We start from the raw sequence: 19,502 nt of genomic DNA, 5'->3' as shown, positions 1-19,502 counted from the left end.
TTGGACATTCGGCTATTCTTATGACATTAGATACAAGGGTATGAAAGGTTATATATATATAAGTTTAATTTATTCATGGTAACTTGGCATGTGGATTGGATATATGTTAGTTAATACATGCATTTGGAAGTGATGTGTTTAATAATTAGGTATACGGTTTGGTTTCATTATTGAGTATAAGGGTTAAGTGTTTAAAATTGCCTTTGATGTATACATGTTTATATTGAAATATTAAGGCTATGATAGCCAATTGAGGGTTTCGGCCAAAATATTCAAATAGATTGGTGTGAATGTTTGAGTGATGAATTTGACTCTTGTGTCGAGTTGGGATGATATGTGTATTTTTATAAATAACTAGCAAGGTAATTGAACTAGTTGATTTGTTTATTTAAGCTCAAGAACCTAAAGGAGAGGTGTCCAACAAGGGGAAATCGAAGGTCATCGAGTAGCCGACTCGGAATTATTTTACCCAACATAAAGTAAGTCATTAAGCATGTAGTTGGTATCATTTCAAATGGTCATAATGTTTATGTATTGATGCTGAATGGAATGAATAAATATACATATATATATATGCATGTACGTATGTGATGATGAAATTGTTGAATGAAAAGAGGTAAGATGTACTGAGTTGTTGATCTCGGCACTAAACGTGCGGGTATAACCATTTATGACCATGAGATTGGCGCTAAGTGCGCTGGATTAAATTGTACAGCACTAAGTGTGCGATTTGACTATGTTGCACTAAGTGTGTGAAATGAATATGATGCACTAAGTGTGCGAATTGACCATGCGGCACTAAGTGTGCGAGTTTGACTATGTAGCACTAAGTGTGCGATTTGATTACGTAGCACTAAGTGTGCGAGTTGATTATATAGCACTGAGTGTGCGGACTCAATATACATTCGTGAATCATTATGGACACTATGTGTGCGACACTATTGAGTCGATCGCGGACAACGGATCGGGTAAGTGTCTTGAGTACATGGCTAATAGGTGCTATGCTTATACTTGGTGTTGAGCTCGGTAAGTTTGAACCTATGTGACAAATATACTTGAAGTCACGTACATAAAATTTATCGTAGGATGGGTGAAAGGCCGTTTAGTCGTTTGATTGTAACGAAAATAAATTGATTTATGAAAATGCCTCAATGTCCTATTGATGAGTATATGGAATGTGAATGCATGAATTGATATGAAACGGAATCGATAGGTTGGAGGAACTATGGTATGGTTCGGTATGGATGGAGTAAATTGTCTCGTTCCATTTTGTTTCCTCTTGTGATAATGTTATTGATGGATGGTAGTGCATTGCTTATGACTTACTGAGTTATAAACTCACTCGGTGTTTCCTTGTCACCCATTATAGGTTGCTTGGACTCATCTATTTTTGCGGGGTCAGGCCGTCATCGAAGTCATCACACCGGATAGCAAGTTTTGGTACTTTCTTCTTAGTTGGCTTAGAAGAACATTTTGGCATGTATAAGCTATTACGTTGTGTTTGAACTTTGGCATGTAAACTTTAAGCCATGCGAAAATGGCACGAATGTTCGATTGAGTTGGATCAAGGGTAGGCATGAAATGGACCTAGTTACTTTCGTAACAGATGCTGGCAGCAGCAGTGTCATGAGATTGAAAAATCACTAAAAATAGTAGGAGTGGAATTAATTGATGAATAAATTATGTAATCGAAGCTCGATGAGTCTGTTTTCATGAGGAAGTAACGAAAAGATCATATGGGCAGTATATTAAGAGATAATCAGATTTTTGTGGGACAGGGCCAGAACGGTTTCTGGATTTCCTGCTCCGACTTTGGAAATTCATTATAAATTAACCAGAGATAATTAGGGGTCGTACCATATATGTACAGATTCCTCTCTGAGTCTAGTTTTCATAGAAACAAACGGCATCAGTATTGAAGCCCCGTGCAGGGAGATATCCAAGTCGTAATGGGCAAAGGTCAGTGTAGTCGACCCCTGCAACATGGGAGACTTTGACTAATAAACTGTACTAATTGGCCCAACCAAAAATTCTAGAAAAAAATACATAGATTGGCACATGAGTCTAGTTTCTGGGAAAAATCACGAAACTGATTTTCGAGTTACGAAACTCAAGATATGATTTTTAAAACGACTGGTACACAGATTGGGCAGTGTCTGGAAAATAAATTTTATAAGGGGTTAAAGTCAGTTAACACCTCGTGTCCGACTCCGGTGTCGGTTTCGGGTTCGGGGTGTTACATTTGATTGGTATCAGAGCTATGGTTTAGTCGGTTCTAGGACTACCATAGCGCGTATGAGTCTAGCTATACATGCCGAATGTTAATGTTTAAATGTGTGATGACTTCTGACGGTTGAAATGTTTTTGTTTTGATTAGTAAATGGACCCCGGTGAAGAAAGAACCCTAGCGGATGACGTTGAGAGCGTAGCGGCTGCTCCTGCACAAGGGACGCCGCCTGTTGAACCTCAGTCATCTGCGAATAATCAAGGTGAGGGGGCTAAACAAGCCTTCTTTACCATGATGAATGAGTGGGTCGCGCAATATGCCCGAACCAACCCGGCTGTCCAACAATTCCCAAATTTGAATAATCCACCCCAAGAGCCTGTAATGCCATCAGTCGCTGATCCTGTGAGGCTGAGTAAGCCACCTGTAGACTTGATTAGGAAGCGTGGGGCCGAGGAGTTCAAGGCCATAGTAACTGATGATGCCGAAAGGGCCGAGTTCTGGCTTGATAACACCATTCGGGTGTTCGATGAATTGCCATGCACACCCGACGAATGTCTAAAATGTGTTGTATCTTTGTTACGAGACTCAGCCTACTATTGGTGGAGGACCTTGATTTCCATAGTCCCGAACGAGCGAGTAACTTGGGACTTCTTTCAAACGGAATTCCGAAAGAAATTTATTAGCCAACGGTTCATTGATCAGAAGCGTAAGGAGTTCTTGGAACTCAAGCAAGGCCGTATGACTGTATCTGAATACGAACATGAATTTGTAAGACTCAGTAGGTATGCCTGGGAGTGTGTAGCTGATGAGGTTGCTATGTGCAAAAGATTCGAGGAAGGATTGAATGAAGATTTAAAGCTACTAATGGGTATTTTGGAAATAAAAGAATTCGTAACACTAGTCGAACGAGCCTGCAAGGCGGAAGAACTTGGAAAGGAGAAGAGGAAGGCTAAATTTGAAGCTAGAGATTATCGTAAAAGATCGACGGGTAAAGCTCCGTTCTCAGCTGTAAAGAAGTTCAGGGAGGACATTAATAAGTCGAGGGCGACTGCGGGAATTTCCATCAGGGCAAGACCATCGATGGGCTCCCGAGCTACTTCGGTAGCTAGTGTGGGCAATAATCATCACGAGAAACCTGAATGTCCCCAATGTGGAAGACGACACCTAGGTGAATGTTGGGGCAAGTCTACTAGCAGGGCCTGTTACGGATGCGGTTCGAAGGACCACTTCATTAGAGATTGCACGGAGCTGGATGAGAAGAATAAGATTCAAGGTGCAAGACCTAGTGGAGTGACATCTAGAGGTAGACCACCGAGAATTTTAGGAGGCAGGGGTGGTAGTCAGAAGGGGGCCTCTGATACGGCCGATCGAGCCGAGAACCGTACTCCTGCTAGAGCATATGCCATTCGCGCACGAGAGGAGGCATCCTCCCCCGATGTCATCACTGGTACCTTCACTCTCTTTGATACTAATGTGATTGCATTGATTGACCCTGGTTCTACTCACTCATATGTATGCGAAACCTTAGCAACCAGTAAGACTCTACCTGTTGAGTCTACTGAGCTCGTAATTCGAGTATCAAACCCTTTGGGTCAATGCGTACTTGTTGATAAAGTGTGTAAGAGATGCCCTCTAATAATCCGAGAATCCTGTTTTCCGGCCGATTTTATGCTTTTGCCGTTCGACGAGTTTGATGTTATTCTTGGTTTGGATTGGTTAACCGCGCATGATGTGGTTGTGAATTGCAAAAGCAAGACTATCGATTTGAGGTGCGCAAATAACGAAATAATCCGAGTTGAGTCTGCGGACTTAAGGGGGTTGCCAGCTGTAATATCAGCAATGTTGGCCCAGAAATATGTAAGGAAAGGGTGCGAAGCATACCTCGCGTATGTACTTGATGACAAGGAGTTAGAAAAGAAACCCGAATCGGTGCCGGTGGTTTGTGAATACCCGGATGTTTTTCCTGAAGAGTTACCGGGTTTGCCACCTGTTCGGGAGGTAGAGTTTGGTATTGAGCTTGTACCTGGAACTACGCCAATTTCAATCGCTCCGTATCGTATGGCACTAACCGAGTTAAAAGAGTTGAAAGCTCAGTTGCAAGAATTGACGGATAGAGGTTTCACTCGACCGAGTTTCTCACCTTGGGGTGCACCAGTATTGTTCGTGAAAAAGAAGGACGAAACCATGAGGTTGTGCATTGACTATCGTCAACTGAATAAAGTGACGATAAAGAATAAGTATCCGTTACCGCGTATTGATGATCCGTTCGATCAATTAAAGGGAGCATCGGTGTTTTCAAAGATAGATTTGAGATCGGGTTATTATCAGTTGCGGATTCGAGATTCGGACGTACCCAAAACTGCTTTCAGAACGAGGTACGGTCACTACGAGTTCTTAGTGATGCCGTTTGGGCTCACTAATGCCCCTGCGGTGTTTATGGATTTGATGAATCGGATCTTCAGGCCGTATTTGGATCGGTTCGTAGTTGTGTTTATTGATGACATCTTGGTCTATTCAAGAGATGAGACCGAACATGCTGAGCATCTGAGGCTAGTGTTTCAAATTTTGCGGGATAAGCAGTTACATGCTAAGTTCAGTAAGTGTGAATTCTGGTTAAGAGAGGTTAGCTTCTTAGGTCATGTGGTATCCGCATCGGGTATTCAAGTTGACCCGAGCAAAATTTCAGCCATACTTAACTGGAAGCCTCCGAGAAATGTTACCGAAGTCCGGAGCTTTCTAGGGCTTGCCGGTTATTACCGACGATTTGTCAAAGGTTTCTCGATGATAGCCACACCAATGACGAAGCTACTTCAAAAGGATGTTAAGTTCGAATGGACGGAGAAATGTCAGAAAAGCTTCGATCAACTGAAAACTCATTTGACTGAAGCTCCAATTTTGGTGCAACCCGAATCGGGTAAAGAGTTTGTCATTTATAGTGACACATCCCTACTTGGGTTGGGTTGCGTATTGATGCAAGAAGGTCGAGTTGTGGCCTATGCGTCGAGACAATTGAAGCCACACGAGAGAAATTATCCGACCCATGATCTCGAACTAGCCGCCATTGTGTTTGCATTGAAAATATGGCGACATTATTTGTTTGGTGAGAAGTGCCATGTGTTTTCGGATCACAAAAGTCTCAAATATTTGATGACACAACGAGACTTGAATCTGCGACAAAGACGTTGGCTTGAGTTGTTGAAAGATTACGAGCTTGTCATTGATTACCACCCGGGAAAGGCTAATGTGGTTGCGGACGCCTTAAGCCGGAAATCACTGTTTGCTTTGCGAGCGATGAATGTACACTTGTCTGTTCTACCTGACAATGTGTTAGTAGCTGAATTAAAAGCCAAACCATTATTGACTCATCAAATTCGTGAAGCTCAGAAAGTCGATGATGAATTGGTTGCAAAATGAGCTGAGTCTGTTCCGAACAAGGAATCGGAGTTTCAGATTGATGATGATGGTTGTTTGAGGTTTAGAAGTCGTTTGTGTGTTCCAAGGAATTCGGAACTCATTCCGATGATTCTGAACGAAGCCCATTGTAGCCGAATGTCAATTCACCCGGGGAGCACGAAAATGTACAACGACTTGAAACGTCAGTTTTGGTGGCATGGTATGAAACGAGACATCTCCGACTTTGTTTCGAGATGTTTAATATGTCAACAAGTGAAAGCGGAACATCAAGTGCCTTCAGGGTTACTTCAGCCGATCATGATACCCGAGTGGAAACGGGACCGAGTCACAATAAACTTTGTGTCCGGACTGCCATTGTCCGCAAGTAAGAAGGATGCGATTTGGGTTGTTGTTGATAGGCTGACTAAGTCGGCTCACTTTATCCCCGTGCGTACGGATCTTTCATTGGATAAACTAGCCGAATTGTATGTCTCTCAGATTGTGAGATTACATGGAGTACCTATTTCTATCGTGTCGGATAGAGATCCGAGATTCACCTCACGATTTTGGAAGAAATTGCAAGAAGCTTTGGGTACCAAGCTGCAATTTAGCACCGCTTTTCACCCCCAAACCGATGGTCAATCCGAGCGGATAATTCAGATACTTGAGGATATGTTGAGATGTTGCATCCTCGAGTTCAGTAGTTCATGGGAACGGTATTTACCTTTGATTGAATTCGCTTACAACAATAGTTTTCAATCAAGTATTAAGATGGCACCTTATGAGGCTTTGTACGGTCGTAAATGCCGTACGCCATTGTTTTGGACCGAGCTTGGTGAAAGTAAAATTTTCGGAGTTGATTTGATTAAAGATGCCGAACAAAAAGTAAAGGTAATCCGCGAAAGTCTGAAGGTAGCCACATATCGTCAAAAATCGTATGCGGATTTAAAACGAAAGGACATTGAATATCAGGTGGGAGATAAAGTGTTTCTTAAAGTGTCACCTTGGAAGAAGGTACTCAGATTTGGCCGTAAAGGCAAGTTGAGCCCAAGATTCATTGGGCCGTACGAAATTTCCGAACGAGTGGGGCCGGTTGCATATAGATTGATTTTGCCCCCTGAACTTGAAAGGATGCACGATGTCTTCCATGTTTCAATGCTTCGACGTTATAGATCCGATCCGTCACATGTGATTAATCCCTCAGAAGTTGAAATTCAATCTGACTTGAGCTACGAAGAAGAATCGATTCGTATCCTAGCTCGTGAAGTGAAAGAGTTGCGAAATAAAAGGGTTCCGTTGGTTAAGGTGTTGTGGCTCAAACACGGGATCGAAGAAGCAACCTGGGAACCCGAGAGCTCGATGAAAGAACGATATCCAAACCTATTTACCGGTAAGATTTTCGAGGACGAAAATTTCTTAAGTGAGGGAGAGTTGTGACAGCCCAAAATTGACCCTAGTCGGCGAGTGGTTTCGGGACCGCTAAACCGAGTCACCGAAAGGTTTGAATGTGATGTTTATTGTCTAGAATATGTAATCATGAATGTGTGAAAATTTCAAGCTTCGATTTAGTCGATTGCATGTGAATTTAGTCAATAGGACTTATATGAGAAAATTTTAAAATGTGATAGGTCAATGCATGAGGACCTATTAGTGCATGTGGAAGAAAAAGGGGACTTGCATGTCAAATTCCCCCTCCCTAAATAGTAGTGGCCGGCCATGACAAAGTGGATAGGCAAATGGTGATGGGTAAAACATATTATAAAAAGTTTATGACAACATGCTGTGTTAAGAACAATAAAATATGAGGGGAGTGGGAGGAGAAACCAAAGTTGTTTCATCCTTGCTCCCCCATTTTGCCGAAACTAGAAGAAAAAAAAAAGCTTCATCCTCTTTGCTCTTCTTGACCGAAAAATCAAAGGAAGAAGAAAGAGTTCTCTTGCTTATGTTCGGTTTGGATGAGGATTAAGAAGAGGTAAGTACCTTGAAACCCTTGGAAAATTTTGTATAAAGAAGATGGTTAGTTCAAGTTCTAATCATTCCATGGCTTAAGTTTTGATTGTTAGGAGGTTTGATGTTTGGCCAAGTAGGTTGATTTGAGCTTTCGGTTGTGGTTGTCAAGGGAGGAAATGAGATTTTGTTTGCCTTCAACAATTGGTTGGTAAATAAGTGTTAAATGTGAGAAAATTTCGTTTGGGTAATTGAAATAAATAATTAGAGGCTTAATTATCAAAAGGTTTCGGTTTGATATCATTTTTATAAGCATAATTAGTTCAATTTGATAATAAGGTATGAGGTGATAAGTAAAATTTTCATGGTGGTTTAGGTTTAATGACATTCGACTATGGATTAAAAGTGTTAGCTAATTCGGCATAAGAGTATAAATGTTAATCACTTTATATTTGAAGCCTTGAAGAATAGGTTGTGGAATATTAAAGTGTTGAAGGTTAAATCTTTAAGCTTGGTTAATTTGGACATTCGGCTATTCTTATGACATTAGATACAAGGGTATGAAAGGTTATATATATATATAAGTTTAATTTATTCATGGTAACTTGGCATGTGGATTGGATATATGTTAGTTAATACATGCATTTGGAAGTGATGTGTTTAATAATTAGGTATACGGTTTGGTTTCATTATTGAGTATAAGGGTTAAGTGTTTAAAATTGCCTTTGATGTATACATGTTTATATTGAAATATTAAGGCTATGATAGCCAATTGAGGGTTTCGGCCAAAATATTCAAATAGATTGGTGTGAATGTTTGAGTGATGAATTTGACTCTTGTGTCGAGTTGGGATGATATGTGTATTTTTATAAATAACTAGCAAGGTAATTAAACTAGTTGATTTGTTTATTTAAGCTCAAGAACCTAAAGGAGAGGCGTCCAACAAGGGGAAATCGAAGGTCATCGAGTAGCCGACTCGGAATTATTTTACCCAACATAAAGTAAGTCATTAAGCATGTAGTTGGTATCATTTCAAATGGTCATAATGTTTATGTATTGATGCTGGATGGAATGAATAAATATACATATATATATATGCATGTACGTATGTGATGATGAAATTGTTGAATGAAAAGAGGTAAGATGTACTGAGTTGTTGATCTCGGCACTAAATGTGCGGGTATAACCATTTATGACCATGAGATTGGCGCTAAGTGCGCGGGATTAAATTGTACAGCACTAAGTGTGCGATTTGACTATGTTGCACTAAGTGTGCGAAATGAATATGATGCACTAAGTGTGCGAATTGACCATGCGGCACTAAGTGTGCGAGTTTGACTATGTAGCACTAAGTGTGCGATTTGATTACGTAGCACTAAGTGTGCGAGTTGATTATATAGCACTGAGTGTGCGGACTCAATATACATTCGTGAATCATTATGGACACTATGTGTGCGACACTATTGAGTCGATCGCGGACAGCGGATCGGGTAAGTGTCTTGAGTACATGGCTAATAGGTGCTATGCTTATACTTGGTGTTGAGCTCGGTAAGTTTGAACCTATGTGACAAATATACTTGAAGTCACGTACATAAAATTTATCGTAGGATGGGTGAAAGGCCGTTTAGTCGTTTGATTGTAACGAAAATAAATTGATTTATGAAAATGCCTCAATGTCCTATTGATGAGTATATGGAATGTGAATGCATGAATTGATATGAAACGGAATCGATAGGTTGGAGGAACTATGGTATGGTTCGGTATGGATGGAGTAAATTGTCTCGTTCCATTTTGTTTCCTCTTGTGATAATGTTATTGATGGATGGTAGTGCATTGCTTATGACTTACTAAGTTATAAACTCACTCGGTGTTTCCTTGTCACCCATTATAGGTTGCTTGGACTCATCTATTTTTGTGGGGTCAGGCCGTCATCGAAGTCATCACACCGGATAGCAAGTTTTGGTACTTTCTTCTTAGTTGGCTTAGAAGAACATTTTGGCATGTATAAGCTATTACGTTGTGTTTGAACTTTGGCATGTAAACTTTAAGCCATGCGAAAATGGCACGAATGTTCGATTGAGTTGGATCAAGGGTAGGCATGAAATGGACCTAGTTACTTTCGTAACAGATGCTGGCAGCAGCAGTGTCATGAGATTGAAAAATCACTAAAAATAGTAGGAGTGGAATTAATTGATGAATAAATTATGTAATCGAAGCTCGATGAGTCTGTTTTCATGAGGAAGTAACGAAAAGATCATATGGGCAGTATATTAAGAGATAATCAGATTTTTGTGGGACAGGGCCAGAACGGTTTCTGGATTTCCTGCTCCGACTTTGGAAATTCATTATAAATTAACCAGAGATAATTAGGGGTCGTACCATATATGTACAGATTCCTCTCTGAGTCTAGTTTTCATAGAAACAAACGGCATCAGTATTGAAGCCCCGTGCAGGGAGATATCCAAGTCGTAATGGGCAAAGGTCAGTGTAGTCGACCCCTGCAACATGGGAGAATTTGACTAATAAACTGTACTAATTGGCCCGACCAAAAATTCTAGAAAAAAATACATAGATGGGCACATGAGTCTAGTTTCTGGGAAAAATCACGAAACTGATTTTGAGTTACGAAACTCAAGATATGATTTTTAAAACGACTGGTACACAGATTGGGCAGTGTCTGGAAAATAAATTTTATAAGGGGTTAAAGTCAGTTAACACCTCGTGTCCGACTCCGGTGTCGGTTTCGGGTTCGGGGTGTTACACTTTGGAGGCACGAGAGCATGAGACTGGTCTCCATGTTGCAACATGGAGGTTCAACGTCAAACATAGTGAGCAGAATACCAAAATAGCAAGACTGCCTTCGGTATCGAGACATAGCTAGAGGACGTCGTGACACAACCCTAAATTTGAGCTTGAACCAAGCAACCTGCCATCAGTGTCCTGACATAGAGCAGAAGATGTCATGACACCGACCCTCTATGAAAAGAATTAACAAGTTTAAGGTGTTTTGGTCCGCATAATGAAATTTAATGTAAAAATGTCAGTCGAACTAGGGTTAGGGATGAAGAACAACCCTAATATTATAAATAGGCTTCATTAAACACTTCAAAATCATCTTTTTGTATCTTAAAACTTTTCCTTCAATTGATTTTATAGTTTTAGTTTCTTTTTTCTTTATATTTCTTTTCAGTTTATTTTCATTAGTGTTCTTCGGATAATCTGACTTGTGGATTCATCAAACTCTTTATGGATTTTGACACTTCTATTATTCAATACAAATTAATATTTCTCTTAACTTTTACTCTTGATCTATTCTTCGTGTTCATTTTATTCATCAAGTTTATATTGTTTATGAGATCCATGAGGAACTAATCTTCTTTTGGAGGATTAGCAAGTGGACCTGGGAGTAATTAATTTGTATGTAGGGTTTCTTAGTGGATCAACTATTTGGGATAGGAAAAAATTAAATCCTAGGCTTGACAATCCTAGAAAGTCATCTAGGTCAGAATGTACCCAAAATTGGTATTGCTTATCCGTGAACCCATTACCCCAACCTAGTTTGGACCGTGAGGTCGAGAGATAAGTAGTTCTTGTCGATTCATTAGTTTAGTGAAAGATCGAGACTAATTTTCACGTCAGGGAGGCAACATTACTGAATTTGTATTAATTTTTACGTTTAATAGAATAATTTTGAAATTCTTAGATTATAGATACGATCTTCAATTTATTTTAGTCATTCACTTATTTCTTCTAATTTGCTTACATTTTGTTCTCTTTTATTTGGAAATCCCAGTATATGCCCTTACATAGAGGAAGATCCCTACAAAGTTAGTTACAGAGATTAACTTGTTGGATCATCTAATCAGAAATGAATTTGATTATATCTGGTGTAGTGATGAAGCAAATTACAGTGATGAAATTTATGAAGAGGGAATATATGAAGAATGAGAAATTAAAGAAAATCAAATATTACTAATGCTAGAATTGAGCTAGCGAATAGACAATGTCTTAACAAATTAGTCGAATAACAATCAGGGTTCTAACATAGATAAATACTCTTAGGGGTTCGACGACATTCAAAGAAATAATAAGTATGAATTTTGGACAAATAAGAAGGAGAACCCAATCATAACAACATTTATTGAAGTTGAAATCTTGAGTAGCCTAGTAGCTCTGATTGGGAAGACTATCAAGAAAATGCTAGTGAATTCTTAGAAGAGATTACTCCACAAAAGGATGTGAAAGTTGGGCTGGAACCATTAGTCGAATTAGTATTTGAATGTAAAAGTGGGCTAAGCACCGAATTCTCTTTTAAATCAACATCAACTCCACCACTACGGTAGAACGAACAACATCAAAATGTGACAGAAGGTGTAAGTCTTGCGATCTTATTCCAATCAGTTTATGATACTTTTCCTATTATTAGATCAATAGAGAAACTTCCAATGCATATAAAGTCTATAAAAGAAATAATAGAGGAGCATACAAAATTTGAAAAGGAAAATATGTTCAACACTAACACATTCTGTAGAGTTATAACCTTTAATCAAACACCCCCAAAATTTAAAGACCTAGGGAGTTTCACGATGCTATTAAATCTAGGGAATATATACCTTGATAGGGCTTCAAGTGACTTAAATGTTGGTAGACTAAGCCTATCAACACATAAGGATTTTCGGTTGAGGGAACTAAAAAGCATTCGCTTCGTACTAGAACCAACCAACAAAATTATAGCGAAACTAAAGGGGGTACCTGAAGATGTGTTGATCAAAAAGTGTAACTTTACATTTGAGGTTGATTCTATAGCCCTATATTTGAGGCAAAATTTGAAATATCCACTTTGCTAGGGAAACCTTTCTTAGATCCTTCTAGGCTCACAACTAACTTAGAGAAAAATGAAGTAAAAATTGAGGGAAAAGTTAAAATATTAAAAGGTGGGTAGCCTACAATAGTAGGGGTATAAGGAACATCTAGGACAAATAGGATATAGAACATTTATAAGTCCTGCTAATAACTTTTTTTTGTAAAAGGTGTTCTCTGTGATGAATTCAGGACCCAAGAATAAAATTCGAGAATGGGAAAAAGGAGAAAGGTAGAATGGCATGATGGATGTTGGACTAATATGAATAGAAAATTTATTAAAAGCATATCCATGTGTACAATGATGAAGTTAACGGATGAATCCGGCAGCAATACTTGACATTTTTAAAATGAGATAAACTTTATTAAAAGCATATCCATGTGTACAATGATGAAGTTAACGGATGAATCCGACAACAATACTTGACATTTTTAAAATGAGATAAACTTTTGTGTATTATTATACTTTAATAGATTTATGAGTATTTATTGAATCAATTTCGTGTAAACTATTTAAAAATACATTCTGAACATTTTAAAACTCTCGCAACACAGAACACCCATATCGCACCATCGACAACAGGTTCAAAGAAGTGAGCAATTCAGCTCAATGTTACGACACAACACTCAGTAGCCTAGGATTCTAAAGGTTTCAATGTGTAACGACATCGAAACCTAACGTCACGACATCAACATCCTACCAAGGGTGTTGCGACATGGAACCTCTATGCCGCGAAATCGCTGTAATGTTTTCAAGGTAGACCTAACCCACCACACAAATCATCAGTTTTAACCTTTATTTCACCTGATGTTTAACATAAAACTAAACATATTTTTAAACTAATCCCAAATCCTTTCTAAACTTGAAAACTTGCTATCTTCCTCAAACTCCAAAATTGTTCTTTTCTTTTTCCTTCTATTTTGCTGCAAATCCTCTCTTTTTTTCTTGTTTTTTTATTCGGTGCAACACCAACTCCACATTAACAAGGAATTTGTAACTAGTTTTCACAAGGAATCACAAACTTTGAAATCGAGGTTAAGGGTTCTTAGCTTTACTGTTACATCGCATTGTTCTTTATTTATGTTGAAATATATTGCTTGATTTCGATTAGTTTTTCTAGTTAAAAATTATTGAAAATGCCTCCTAGAAAGTCTAGAAGAAGTATTGAACAAGAAGCATTGTTAGTTTTGGATCCCTTGAAATTGTGAAGCGCCAATGCCGAAAAATATTTTCTCGAGCTGTAAGGAAAACATTTTATTCAAGAAAGGGGTTTGAACCATTGATGATTCTTTGTAAAGAAATTTGGGCATTAATTCAGTATCATAAATGGGAGCATTTTGTGTAACTCCTATAGAAAATGATGTTATCTCCGTTGTCCAAAAGTTCTATGCATCCTTCAAGGATTAGGAAATGAGGAGACTATATAGTGACATTTGGGAAACCGTAATGGCAAGAAGTAAATAAGTACGTGTTAGTCCTTGGGAAGTTTGTGAGTTTTATAATGTTCCACACTATGAAATCAATTTTCTTGATAATATAGATTTAGACACTTTTAAGGACATAGATATGGATGACATTGTAAACTACTTAACTAAAGGAACGGGTGCATGGAAATACCAACAAAATACTGAATTACCTACTAACTTTAATTAAAAAATCATGTTTCCTATAGCTAAGATATGGATGGAATTTCATTACATTAGAATTAAACCTGCAATGAATGTTTCTAATGTAAACACTTTTTGAGCTATTTTGTTGTATGATATTTTGCAGAAAAAATAGATATGTACCGATAGATGGATTTATCGTAGTATGAAGCAATGTATAAACGGCTAGAAGGTTGGAGTTTTCTTTCCGTACCTTGAGATGGCACTATGCAAAAAGTCTAAACTTCTGATGGAAGCAATTGAGCAATTTATGAGGCTGATGAAAAGCTTGATAGGTGATTCTCTGTACACTCAATACATCTGGCTCAATCAAAAACAAATTAAGGACTGTATCAAGCAATGAAAGTAAAAAAATTGACATACAACCATCTTTAAAAACAACATCAAAAGCTCGAAGAGGGATTACGATGTGTGAAATTTTGGATTCTGAATGGATGATTAAATGGATGCAGTGACCGAGCCTAGTGATTTAGGAGTTTGCACGATAAAAAAATATTAGAATACCAAATTATTCGCCAACCAAATATAGGTCCAAGCCATCTTGTACTAGATTCAAGAAGCATAGGAGTGAAGGAGAGGAAGGAATCGAGGGAGTAGAAGAAGAGGAGGAGGACGTTTAGGGGCGATATTTTCAAGAGGAGAAGAATGATGAATTTGAGGAAACATTTCAGCCGCAAAGATCAACATAGAGAGGGCCTATCATCTATAGCCCAACCTAACATACATATTCATTGGGTGGAGGCTCCTTTTGAGGTTATATCTCGAACCTAGGAAAAACACCGATAGGGGGCTATCGCCCTATTTTGACGATTTTGACGATTGAATTTTTAATTTTACCCGTGGAATTGTAAAATAATTAATAGGATAGTTTTTATTTTATTCATTTAGGAGTAGGAGTAATAGTAATTATATATATTTGATGTTTTATTTTTGAATTGTCTATGTAGGAAACTCCCGTGAAGGAAGCACTAAGTATATTGATAAACCATAATTTATACATATTTTTACCCTATGCTTAACACATTTTATGGATGATTTTTATGCTCCTAATGCCTTAATTTCATGTTTTATACTTAGGAGAGCATAGGAGAGCGAAAGGAACGAGAAACGGGCCAAAAATGGAGAAAATGGGCCAAAGTACGAAATCAACACAGCCTTGACTTCCTCACACGGGCAGACCACACGGCCGTGTCAATTTGGCAGAATCGAAGCACGATTCACACTGGTAGAACACACGCCCGTGCCATTCTAACAGGTTCGAGCATGGCCTGAAGTAATCGCACACGGGCGTGTCCCTACCGAGCCCAAGTTGAGTCCAGTTCAGAAAAGGCTAATTTCGAGGGTTCTTAGGCATTTCAAAGCCTATAACTACACCCTAGAGAAGAAAGAAAGGGATAGACATAGAGAGAAGGAGGCAGGGAACTGCTCAAGGGAAGCCGATTGATCCATCTCAGAAGTCGGATTCACCATCAAGACTGAAGATCTCCCCTCAATTTTCCTCCAGGAGTTTGGGTTTTCTTTATGTTTAGTATTCATTTTTCTTCTGAGATGTTTTCATTTTTAGTTATGAACTAAATCCCCTAAATACCTAAGGGGAATGAAACCTAAGACGAATCTTGTTATTATTTTCTGAATTGTATGATAAATATTTGGCTTGTTCTTAATTATGTGTTCTTAATTCTTATTTTGATATTCCAGGACATTGATTCAAGTTAAGCTTTTACTCAGAGGAGGAATAGACCCTGTCTAAGAGTACAATTGTCATAATTAAGCAGAGTTGATTGCGCGCCTAGAGATAGGGTAACAAGATTTTGTCTGATTAGGGTGAAACTTGATAAGGGGATCCATACATCGTGTTAATGCAACCCTAGGGTGTTAATTAGAGAATAGTCTCAATTATTCAATCTAGGGATTAGATGTTATTAGTCTTGAATAGGGATAATAACATAACTTAAGGATCTCTACGGAACAAGTTAAATGAATAAATCGTCCGATTCGGAGTCAGAATAACAAGTGAAGTCTAGGTGGATTCTTCCTTAGATATTGTCTTCATTCAATCATTTTCCAAAAGTAATCCCCTAATTCTAATTTTTTGTGAATTCTTAGTTTAGTTAATTAGTTAGTTAAAAGAAACCCCCTTATTCTTAGGCTAGATAATAAAAAGACAGTCATTACTAGTACTTTTAGTTCCTTTAGGTTCGACAATCCGGTCTTGCTAAAACTGTACTACTGTTCGATAGGTACACTTGCCTACATCATGATAATAGTTAGTTTCAAGAACAATTCTTTATAAATATTTAAAACCTGTCACACAAAAATCGCAATCAAGTTTTTGTCGCTGTTGCCGGGGAACTGAGATATTAGGAACGCTCAATTTTTATTACTTTAGCCATTTATTTTTCTTGCAAGTTAATTCTATTTTATTTTTGTTATTATTTATTAATTTACTTTTTCTTTCTCTTGGCAGGTTTTTATAGTTTATGACTAAAAGAAACTTGTCCAGACCACTCCTTTTTGACGAAGAAATCGATCGCACAGTTCGCAAAAACCAAAGAGAAATAAGGAAAAGCTTAAGATACACAGAGAACGAGAAAGAGGACAATATTCAAACCCCAACCAAGGAGATGGCTGAAAACCAAGACAATCAGCTAAACTCCTACGATACCCGTTAAACTAGCAAATCAAAATCCTGCTCCTCGTACTATGTATGATTATGCTAAACCTACTTTAACAGGAACTGAGTCAAGTATAGTTAGGCCCGTTATTGCTGCAAATAATTTTGAACTAAAACCTAACACTATTCAAATGATACAGCAATTTGTTCAGTTTGATGTTTGCAGGATGAGCATCCAAACACTCACTTGGCAAATTTCCTGGAATTCTGCGATACATTTAAAATTAATGGCGTTTCTAACGATGCCATTCGTCTTCGGTTGTTCCATTTTTCATTGAGGAACAAAGCTAAACAGTGGTTGAACTCATTACCCCAAGGGTCAATTACTACGTGGGAACAAATGACTGAAAAATTTTTATTAAAATATTTGCCGCCGGCTAAAACAGCCAAATTACATAATGATATCTCTTCGTTTGTGCAGATGGACTTAGAAACTCTTTACGATGCATGGGAGAGATACAAGGATCTATTGCGCAGGTGTCCTCACCATGGATTACCTTTATGGTTGCAAGTTCAAACATTCTACAATGGTGTGAACCCCTCGACAAGGCAAATGATTGATGCAGCAGCCGGGGGAACCATAAACAACAAAACACCTGAAGAGGCTTACGAATTTATTGAAGTGATGTCACTGAAAAACTATCAGTGGCAAGTCATGAGGACTAAGCCAACTAAAACAGCAGGCATTTATAACGTCGATTAGGTTACTATGCTGTCAAACCAGGTAGAACTTCTAAATAAAAAGATTGATGGTTTACTTGGTTCTACTCAGGTACATCCAGTAATAAGGTGCGAGACGAATGGAGGAGGAGCATGCACAAAGTATCAACCCTTCAACCCTAGCGTCGAGGAGGAACAAGTCCAATATATGGGTAACAATAACTCTAGATCCTAAAATAACCAATATAGTAACACTTATAATGCAGGTTGGAATAACCATCCCAATTTCTCGTGGGGCGGTCAAGGAAATCAAATACCATAACATCCTCCGGGTTTTCAACAACCACCATATCAACAGGAAAAGAAACTGAACCTTGAAGAGATGCTGTCTAAATTTATCTCGGTGTCAGAAACCCATTTCCAGAACACTGAGACAGCACTTAAAAATCAACAAGCGTTGATCCAAGGGCTCGAAACTTAGATAGGCCAGCTTTCCAAACTAATCTCTGAATGACCAGAAGGTAGCTTGCCAAGTAATACTGAACCCAACCCAAGGGAACAGCTCAACACGATTAATGTTCAAGATGAAGAAGGATTTGTTGAGCCTGAGCCAGAACCGAGGCAAGAAACTGTGGTGAGCAGAGGTCAAGGTGAGGTAGGTCATAATAAAAACAAATTAGTGAAAGTCGAGTATAAACCTCGTGTGCCATACCCAAACGTGACAAGGAAAGACCTCTCAGATGAACAATTTGGTTAATTCCTTAAACTCTTAAAAAATTACATATTAACTTACCGTTTATTGAAGCTCTATCGCAGATGCCAAACGCAATGAAAATTTTAAAGGAGCTTTTAGCAAATAAGCAGAAGTTGGATGAGGCGTCGCATGTGGAGCTAAACGCAGTTTGCTCAGCTATTTTAAAGAATAAACTACCCAACAAACTAAAGGATCCAGGAAGTTTTACGATTCCTTGCTTAATTGGTAGTTTAGATGTTAATAATGCATTAGCTGATTTAGGGGCTAGTATTAACGTCATGCCCTACATAATGTTCAAACAATTAGGTCTTGGGAAACCCAAACAGACTAGGATGAGCATTCAATTAGCAGATAAAACTATAAGATTTCTTAGGGGTATTATTGAATATGTGCTAGTTAAAATGGATAAATTTATATTTCCCGTTGACTTTATTGTTCTAGACATAGAGGAGGATAGCAACACTCCTTTGATTTTAGGACAACCCTTTTTAGTAACTGCTAAAACAATTATTGATGTTGGCACAGGTGAGCTCACACTCCATGTGGGAGAAGAAATGATCACCTTTCAAGCTCGCAATTCTGGCAACACATCAAAAATTGAATGTGACCGTCTAAACCATTCCACTAAAACTGACAATATGGTGCAACATACTTTGCAGGAAGTGGGTCTGAAGGAAGTACAAGAGCCATTCTCAAGCTGTAGCAGAGGACCTATTCATGAAGATCGAATGCTACAAATCGAGGAGCTAGATGAATGGCGGACGCATAAACCGAGAACACACGATAAACCAAAACTACGCCAGAACGAGCTCAATACCTTCCCAAATCAACATAAGGTTGGAGATAAAGTATTATTAGATGCCGTAGATCCTCACATTGTCCTTACCAAACCGAATGAAGAAATCCCTCTTACGGTACTTAGCATTTTTCCATTCGGTACAGTCTAGGTAAGTCATCCCAAGTTCGGCACTTTTAAGGTAAACAACACCCGTCTAAAACCTTATTTTGATGAGAATGATACTAGGAATGAGGAGTATAAACTCCTCGAACCACCATGACCATTCAATGAAGAGGTAAGTCGAGCTCAGTCTATAAATAAGCGCTTCTCGGGAGGCAACCCGAGCACTAACTGTATTAAATCTTTTAAATTTTAGTGTTTAACTCCTAACTTACTAACAGGGCTCTTGAATACAGGTTTCCTACACAGACACGGCCTACCCCACGGGCGTGCCTTAGGCTGTGTGGAAATAGGGCAAAGATTTTTCCCAGCACGAGCTACGATAAATCGCCACGGTCATGCGACATGGCAGTGGGTGCGT

General features: G+C 38.6%; 1 non-coding gene across 1 annotated transcript; it reads right to left on the bottom strand.

Annotated features, from left to right (window-relative positions):
• Positions 1-17,158: 17,158 nt before the first annotated feature.
• LOC121228442 (small nucleolar RNA R71) lies at positions 17,159-17,264 on the bottom strand. The gene has a single exon (XR_005926018.1). It is a non-coding gene; the product is annotated as a small nucleolar RNA R71 (small nucleolar RNA).
• Positions 17,265-19,502: the final 2,238 nt, after the last annotated feature.

This window comes from Gossypium hirsutum, chromosome A04, assembly GCF_007990345.1.
Source record: "Gossypium hirsutum isolate 1008001.06 chromosome A04, Gossypium_hirsutum_v2.1, whole genome shotgun sequence".
Taxonomy (NCBI): Eukaryota; Viridiplantae; Streptophyta; class Magnoliopsida; order Malvales; family Malvaceae; genus Gossypium; species Gossypium hirsutum.
This window is presented reverse-complemented; position numbering and strand designations above follow the sequence as displayed.